General features: G+C 41.2%; 1 long non-coding RNA gene across 1 annotated transcript; it reads left to right on the plus strand.

Moving 5' to 3' along the window:
* The first annotated feature begins 6,535 nt into the window (after positions 1 to 6,535).
* LOC148541868 (uncharacterized) lies at positions 6,536 to 8,940 on the plus strand. The gene is made up of 3 exons (XR_015878471.1): positions 6,536 to 7,022; positions 7,582 to 7,631; positions 8,632 to 8,940. It is a non-coding gene; the product is annotated as an uncharacterized LOC148541868 (long non-coding RNA).
* Positions 8,941 to 9,451: the final 511 nt, after the last annotated feature.

The raw sequence follows: 9,451 nt of genomic DNA on the forward strand, positions 1-9,451 counted from the left end.
ACGGACACACTGTAACAACATGCTTCAGCATGTTGTTACAGTACGCGAATGACAGCTCATGAGAGTGAGTTGTCATTAGTTCCAGGCCACGAGCTAAGCAGTGGCAGCTTAACATTAGCAGCCGCTCATTGGTTGGGACCCACGTAGACTTCAAAGGAAGAGCTGCTCATTGGCCATGTGGGTCCCAGCCAATGAACTGTCATTTAAAACCATCTCTGGTGCTGGTTCTTAAATTACTGTGGAACCCTACACATTTTGTTCCCTGTAATTTTAAGAACTAGGATTGGCTGGCAAATACAGGGCTGGTTAGTCTTTTGGGGGGTGGGGGGACCTCAGGTCATTTTTAAAAAAAAATGTACTAATTTTTTCAGGTACAACATAAGCAGCTGATATGTGCAGGCTGCTTGCTCAGGAGAGTTATCTTAAAATAAACATACCTGCCTAGCTGAAGCGAGCTTTGTGAAAGTGTTGCTAGACATGTTTTTGTTAATTTTTTTCGTTTACATAATCTCTCATTTGAAAAACTAATTGCTATGTGTTTTACATGTACACTAATGAGCGCACTCCCATGAAATATATAAAAGCACTTAATTTCCAGGTTTGCAGGTGTGAGAGGAATAATGGCACACTTATTGAGTGTTTAGCATGTGGCTGGGATATCAGAGGTTCTACCAACAGTCTGGGAGGACACAAGAGCAATAAACTGAGCTGGCTGAAGAGGTTATGCAGGTACAACAGAGGCTGCGCAGGCCTTGTTTTTTTATGGGGCATTTGAACCTGAATGCATTTGTTGATGGCGAGGTCATTCAGATGTTCAGACTCAATAGGGCCAACATATTTTGTCTGTATGACCTTATCAAACTGAACATAGACCCAGAGACAGGACATTCATGTGCTGTTTTTAGTCTAAAGTTTCTCAGGTGACATAATTTCACAAAGCGGAAACTTATCCCCGTATTCATTGCCGGAGACTTTTCGCTTAAGTGGAAAGTCAATGCAATGTTCCTGGTATAAAAGTTTTACCTAGGAATAGCATTATCAATTTATACATTTTTTATGGGTGTGCAAATGAATTTAAACCACTCTGTACCCTTTGAACAGACCCACAAAGGAAAAAGTTTTGTCAAATTCCCCGGTTAAAAATGAGGAACCTCTTAAAACCAAAATGGTTACATTATATTCTGGGGGATAAAGATTGGCCATTTAAAAAACTTAAATTCAAAAGAGGCTTCAGGGGTGTCCACAAGTATGGAGTAGGTGTTTTTAAGTTTGCAGGACCTTGAAGCTGGTGCGTTTTTTTAATTCAGCCAAAACTTTACTTGAGCTATTTTCAAAAATACTTGCACACATTTTCTAAACGTTATTTGTGAGATTTTTTTTATTTTTGGTTCAAAAATTGTAATGCGAGTCTGCTGTAGTCGAAATAAACTATTAAGAAGTTATTTAGTCCAAAAAACAAACCAAAACTAAATTCTAAGGGCAAATCAGGGCCATCTAGATTGAGCTTCAATGTTACTGTATCTTTTGGGGGTATCAGGCTGATTACTATTTTTTTGACTGCACTTTCTGCCTGTTTCAGTTTTTGCGCAACCCGTTTCCGCCTCCTTTGGAATGCAATACTCATAATAGCATGAACGCACTGTTGACATTTTCCCGGCCAAACCCTACAATATATACTTGGCAAGATCGCCATGTGAAAAATTGTCATTGCTGAGAAAGTTATTGACTACGTTACTAAAAAAGTAAGCTCCCAAAATGAACGGTGCAAAGGTACCAGGCAAACAGCATCAAACGTGACCAATTAACACACATCATCTGACATGCCAGTTATGATCTGATTGCCTGGTACCTTATCACTGTTCACTTTATATCCCAACAAAGCATGCTAAAATGGCAAAGAAATTGGACTAGGTTTTACATAAAATGTACAAAACAATTAAGACACTACAACTGTACATTGAGCAAACAATATCTGTTCATTTTAAAAAAACACGTTAGTAACATTTGAACTTTTTAGACATATGAAGATAACGTAAACAATTACAATACAGAAACTTTAGTCTAAAAATATGGTTGTTACTAGGGGTGTGCACCGGCCACTTTTCGTGTTTTGTGTTTTGGTTTTGGATCTGGATCTTTCTTCGTGTTTTGGATCTGGATTGGTTTTGCCAAAACCACCCTTCCGTGTTTTAGGTTCTGGGTTTTGTGTTTTGGATCTGTATTTTTTTTTAAAAAAGCATAAAAACAGCTAAAATCACAGAATTTGTAGGTTTTTCTGCTCCTATGCTATTATTAACCTCAATAACCTTAATTTCCACTCATTTCCAGTCTATTCTGAACACCTCACACCTCACAATAGTGTTTTTATGTCCAAAAGGTTGCACCGAGGTAGCTGGATGACTATGCTAAGCGACACGAGTGGGCGGTACAAACACGTGACCCATCTAGGCGTGAAACTGCAGTGGCAGACAGGACGGCAGTTTGAAAAACTAGGCCCCAAACTGTACATAATGCAAAGAAAAAAAAGAGGTGCAAGATGGAATTGTCCATGGGCCCTCCCACCCACCCTTATGTTGTATAAACAGGACATGCACACTTTAACAAACCAATCATTTCAGTGCCAGGGTCTGCCACACAACTGTGGCTGAAATGATTGGTTCGTTTGGGCCCCCACAAAACAAGCTGGCAATTAATCTGTCCCTGCACAAACTGGCTCTACGGAGGCAAGATGTCATCCTCATCCTCCTCATCCACCGATTCCTCACCCTCTTCAGTGTGTACATCCTCATCCTCACAGAGTATTAATTCGTCCCCGCTGGAACCACAGGTCCCTCTGTACGTTCTGGAGGCTGGTCTCCCTGGAAGATTTGATAATTCATTTTATGAACATCATCTTCTCCACATTTTGTGGAAGCAACCTCCTACGCCTTTCGCTGACAAGGTTCCCGGCTGCATTAAACACTCTTTCGGAGTACACACTGGAGGGGGGCAACTCAGGTAAAATAGAGCCAGTTTGCACAGGGACCTCCAAATTGCTTCTTTTTCCTGCCAGTACAGGTACGGACTGTCTGACATGCCTACTTGGACGCTGTCACCGATGTAATCCTTTAACAGACAGACACATGCTTGTCGCTGCTGCTTTGAGGATGCAAGTGCAGCTACAGCCCACACAATTCACAAAGGCAGAAAAAAAAGAACAATATTTTATTTGTTTGTGTAGCACACTTTGAGGGTGTCACCACCCTTTAACAGACAGACGCACGCTTGTCGCTGCTGCTTTAAGGATGCAGGTGCGGCTACAGCCCACACATTTCACAAAGACCGAAAAAAAAAGAACAATATTTTTATTGTTTGTGTAGCACACTTTGAGGGTGTCACCACCCTTTAACAGACAGACGCACGCTTGTCGCTGCTGCTTTGAGGACAGTATCATATGCAGTGACAGTAGACTTGTCAGAAATTGTTGGCACGTCCTTCAGTCTGGACCAGATGTCCAAACCAGCCCTTGACTTATGACACAGGCGCACGCTTGGCGCTGCTACTATGTTGATGCACGTGCGGCTACATCGCACACAAGTCAAAAACACATTAAAAAAATAGTTTTTTATTTTTTGGAGCACTTTGAGGGTTACACCACCCTTTAACAGACAGACGCACGCTTGTCGCTGCTGCTTTGAGGATGCAAGTGTGGCTACAGCCCACACAATTCACAAAAGATAGAAAAAATAAGAACAATATTTTTATTGTTTGTGTAGCACACTTTGAGGGTGTCACCACCCTTTAACAGACAGACGCACGCTTGTCGTTGCTGCTTTGAGGATGCAAGTGCGTCTACAGCCCACACAATTCACAAAGAGAAAAAAAAGAACAATATTTTTATTGTTTCTGTAGCACACTTTGAGGGTGTCACAACCCTTTAACAGACAGACGCACGCTTGTCGCTGCTGCTTTAAGGATGCAGGTGCGGCTACAGCCCACACATTTCACAAAGACAGATAAAAAAGAACAATATTTTAATTGTTTGTGTAGCACACTTTGAGGGTGTCACCACCCTTTAACAGACAGACGCACGCTTGTCGCTGCTGCTTTAAGGATGCAGGTGTGGCTACAGCCCACACATTTCACAAAGACCTAAAAAAAAAGAACAATATTTTTATTGTTTGTGTAGCACACTTTGAGGGTGTCACCACCCTTTAACAGACAGACGCACGCTTGACGCTGCTGCTTTGAGGATGCAGGTGGAATCTAGACGGGATTTGGAACCGGGGGCACACTACCTCCATCAATTGTCTAAATCCCACTGCACTAATGGCGGATACCGGACGCACGTCTAACACCAACATAGCAGTCAAGGCCTCAGTTATATGTTTTGCTTCAGGATGACTGCTGTCGTACTTCATCCTCATCGCTAGGGACTGTTGGAGGGTCAATTGTTTAGTAAAAGTAGTGATGTTCCTACTTCCTCTCTGGGATGATGAACAACTCCCAGCAGCAGCAGCAATATCACTAGGAGGAAGTGGTTCTTGATCTTTCCCTATTTTATTTTTATCGGAGAAAGTTTGGTCCTCCATTTATGTTATATTGATATATACATGCGGCTAAAGCGCACACAAACACAGAAAATATTTTTTTATTTTTGCTGGAGAGTAGTGCACTTTGTGGGTTACACCACCCTTTAAGAAATGAGCCAGCCGGCTCTTTACTTATGGGACACAAGCGCACGCTTGGCGCTGCTCCTTTGTTGATGCACGTGCAGCCACAGTGCACACAAGTCACAAACACAGAAAATTTTATTTTTTTGGTCTGGAGTGTACTTTGGGGGTTACAGCACCCTTTAATGGTCAAGCCAGCCGGCCCTTTACTTATGACACAGGCGCACGCTTGGCACTACTTTGTTGATGCACGTGCGGCTACTGCGCACACAATTCACAAACACAGAAAATATATATATTTTTTTGGTTTGGACTGGAGTGTACTTTGGGGGTTACAGCACCCTTTAACGGTCAAGCCAGCTGGCCCTTTACTTATGACACAGGCGCACGCTTGGCACTACTTTGTTGATGCACGTGCGGCTACTGCGCACACAATTCACAAACACAGAAAATATATATTTTTTTGGTTTGGACTGGAGTGTACTTTGGGGGTTACAGCACCCTTTAACGGTCAAGCCAGCCGGCCCTTTACTTATGACACAGGCGCACGCTTGGCACTACTTTGTTGATGCACGTGCGGCTACTGCGCACACAATTCACAAACACAGAAAAAATATTATTTTTTTAGCACTTTGGGGAGCACCCCTGACGGACAGAGCACCCCCTGGACAACACTACAGCACCCCTTTAGGACTGGGACACTGCACAGGACTTTGGAGTGGACACAGTCCCTATGGAGAACTGACTGCATAACACAGTCCAGCCAGCCCCTATTGACTTTGAAGTAGTGGACATAGCCCCTATTAACAACAGCAGCACAGCACAACACAGCCAGCCCCTATGGACTTTGAAGTAGTGGACAACAGCAGCACAGCGCAGCACAGCACAGCACAACACTACTCTGCACTACACTACACTACACAGCCCAGCCAGCCCTAACTCCCACCCTCCCTCTTCACTGTCCACAGCCGAGTGAGAAAATGTCACAGACGCTGGTACTTTATATAGGTTCCAAAAATCCGTGAGACTCGGAAGGCGGGATGATGACATTTTGCCTCGATTTCAGATCCGAGTCAGGCGGGAAAAGTCGAGCATGACTCGGATCTGCCTCGGATTGGGGGGGCTCAGGTGGGTTCGGATTTCAGAAATCCGAACCCGCTCACCCCTAGTTGTTACCAGAGCTGGCCCTAGGCATTATAAGCAAATGCATAGGGGCAACTCAGTATGCTAGGGGCATTCCAGGGCTGAGTTCTGCCTGTCTGTCCTCAGTCCTCCCCCCACCACCTGCTGCAGCCCGCTGCTCCAAGTCCCACCTACCCCAGAGCCGGAAAGCCCTGCCGCTGCCACACCTCCCATGGGCCTTTGCCCTCCGCCTCCATCTTAAGTCCCACTCCCAGCCAAAGCCATTTTGAATAACGCAGGCTGCTGCCCAGTGCCTGCAGGTAAGAGTTTGAAGCAACTAATAACAATAAAGCACAGCCAGCCACTAGCCACAGCAGCATTACATTTAGCTGGGGGAAAGGCTTGGGGGTAAAGAGTGTTTTTTTTGTCAGTGCAGCGTCTGACAGTGTAATCTGTATGTGTGTATGTGTGTGTGTGTGTGTGTGTGTGTGTGTATATATATATATATATATATATATATATATATTGCTCCAGATAGCTTCAATAACACACTCCGCTGTACCATGGCTACTGACAATATTTCAGAGCCCACGCAATATGTCTGTTAACATATCACTGATACACAGTGGCCTACGGGCAGCCGATATATTGGTCGTTCAATTGATGTGTTAACTTTTGCACCCGCTTATAAACAATAAAATTGGTGGTGGGATTATATGCTAGGAGGCACCAGTCAAAATTTTGCCTGGGGCACCAAATTGGCTATTGTCAGCTCTGGTTGTTACATTGCAGCGATAGACAAACCTAATTTAAACAAAGTAGGTAATTTGAGCACACTCCCCAACATCCCATAGTGGGAAACATAGAAGAAACAAACTAAAATACAACTTATTCTTAAATGCACATGTAACCCAATTGTCAAACTAAAAAATATGTATATTCATGTAAAACAATCCCAAAGTCAATGGAATTTGTGGCAGTTCCAAAAATTCTTAGCCACATTTGCATATGTACATGTCATTCATTCCTAAATTTTTGTTTTTAATTTTTGAAAAATAAAGTGAAAAGAAAGTGTTGAAGATGTAAACACATTTTTTTTTGTGATTTACAGAACCTATCTAGATGTACCCCTGCCTCCATAGCCAGTTTGGGTACCACCTCTGGTACGGAGGGTTCATCATGGTGATGTGTTTACCAGTGTGGCAGTGTGTGAGGTTGTGCTTTAAGTGATGCTGGGTGCTACCTCAGGTAAACTATTTACAATTTGGCTTCCTATATTTTGTAGCATTGCAGTAAATTCCCAGTGAGCTCTCTATTGCTCGTATCAATTGCTCATTAAATCTATTTTTAGTTTCATGTTTGCGAATATTTGCTTGCTCCAAACGTAAAATGGATTCACGTATATCTCCATAGTATTGGCTTGCTGGGTGATCTCAAGCCTGAGACTTTGCTTATTTTTATTATGCCTGTGTCAAATTTTGTTGATAGTGGTGTTTTGACTCACATGTGTTGTAAGTAAGTCAATTTGTTTCTGCTGTAATGCAGCCATTTTGAACCAGTAGTTATCATGTGGCTGGGGAGGCGGTGGACTAGCTGTCGAGTGGTGAAGAAGATGGTCCGAAGGGTGTGTTTGGCATGTGTCAAACTCCCCACCTCTGGGGACAGTCGCAGGTGGGGAGTTTGACTGGGGCGGTACACCTGTCAAACCGTAATGCAGGTGTCCTAGGGCGAGCTCAGGGAGGACAGAAACCTCCCGTGGAGCAGTGAGGGTTATAAGTTTACCTTCTTCTTTTCCTTCTTCTTGTAGGCTTTTGTCTCCCAAACAGAATGCTTGTGGAATCTGCAAGAGAGTACTGTGTAAGTTTTTTTTTTTTTTTTTTCATTTAAATGGTGTACAGTCATGATGTACTCAATTTTTCGACGACAAACAAAAAAAAGTAGAGTTTAACCAAGCACACATGATACTTTTTGGGCCAAATCGCATTTTCACCATAAAACAAATACAGACTTTAAAAACACAAAAGTTTTTTTTTTTTTTTTTTTTAAAGTACAACAGAACAGGCCTCAATAAGTCTAGCCGAGATTTAAAATTACATGCAAGTGCATGCAGCAGGTAGTTGCACATTTTAGGTAGTCAAATAACTAAACAGGTTGTTACATTGATTAACATACATGTGTATGTTTGCATTTAGTTAAATTACATTACTTTTTGGGCCTAAAACACTGTGTTCTCACATTCACAAACAATATTTGATGGCCACTTTTAAAAGATATTTACTAAATAAAAGAAAAAAAAAATAAATACATTTTGAAAATAAAGGGACGTCAATTATTAGGACACCACACATAGTTAAAAACTGAGTATGTGTGTGAAAAATGGGCAAGTGTTAAGTGAGTTGATTAAATTCATTCACTATGTTTGTCCAGACCAAATTTGAAAAAGTTTGTGTGTAAAAGAGTTACAAACACAATTTCAAAACAGATTCAATGTACAACATCAGATTATGATCAAATACCAATCAAATGAGGTTCAATGTTACTAAAGTTAAATTATAAAAACACAAAATTGTGAACACAAAAGAAACCCTAGTTATATTGACACTAAAAACAGTCAAATTTATTGCCCAAAACAGCAAATATACTGAACACATGTTAAAATAGTGAGAACACTAAACTAAAACATATTTCCCCAACATTGATAAGGACATATCCATATTGGATACAAATTAAAAATAAATTTCATTACATTAACTTATACACAGGAAAATGTGCAAATTGATTAAACAAAATACTTGAATTTAAAATGTGCATGCTAATTTTGAAAATAACTAACAATTAACATCTTCTTCTTGTTAAGGGTTATGAAGATCAAAGAATCACAAACTCACCATCCATATGGGGGACAATTACCAGATGCAGTTGTTTGAGAGTCCAATATTGTTGCTTCAACTGGTGGTGGTGTTGTCTGAGTGTCCATGGCCAAAGGTCGAGATGCCTTTTCTTGGGTGGAAGGTGTGATGCACCTACAAAGCATAGTGCATTGTAAATTGATAAAATGGGCAAACAAAATTACCAACAACATACTGTAAAAGAAAACTTACCTGCCTCCTCTGAGTCCGGATCTTGCTGTTGTCTGCTTTGTTTTCGAGAAGCTGCTGTTGCTTTAAGTGTGTTTATTAAAAACATTAGTCAACATGTTATAATTTTGAAATATATGCAATATTGTTTTCATTTGTAATGTTAACATTTTAAAGCTAAAAGTGTCTTTTTATGAGAAACATTTAAATTTTCTGTAAAAAGAATAAATGTTATCTGCATTGGATTTTTAAAGCTAATTATCATGTTTCGAATACTTCATTCCTGTGATTGACATTTGGCACAAAACGACACCAAACAATTTCCAACCTGCAAAGAGAGAAACAGTGTGAATTTTTTGGTTTCCGTACTCAATTAGCCGTGAAAAGTCAGAATTGGCGAAAAAGTATTGCAGGTGATGACATTTCGACAGGCGGAAACTTATCCCCGTATTCAATTCCAAATACTTTTCGCTGATGCAGAAAGTCAATGCAATGGACCAAGCGATAAAGTTTCGCCAATGAATAGCAGGCGGAAAAAAGTACAGAATTGGGGTTTTGGGGTGCAAACATGTGACAGCCCCCCAAAGTTAAACTGTGTCA

This window comes from Taudactylus pleione, unplaced genomic scaffold (assembly GCF_031769625.1).
Source record: "Taudactylus pleione unplaced genomic scaffold, aTauple2 ptg000016l, whole genome shotgun sequence".
Classification (NCBI taxonomy): Eukaryota; Metazoa; Chordata; class Amphibia; order Anura; family Myobatrachidae; genus Taudactylus; species Taudactylus pleione.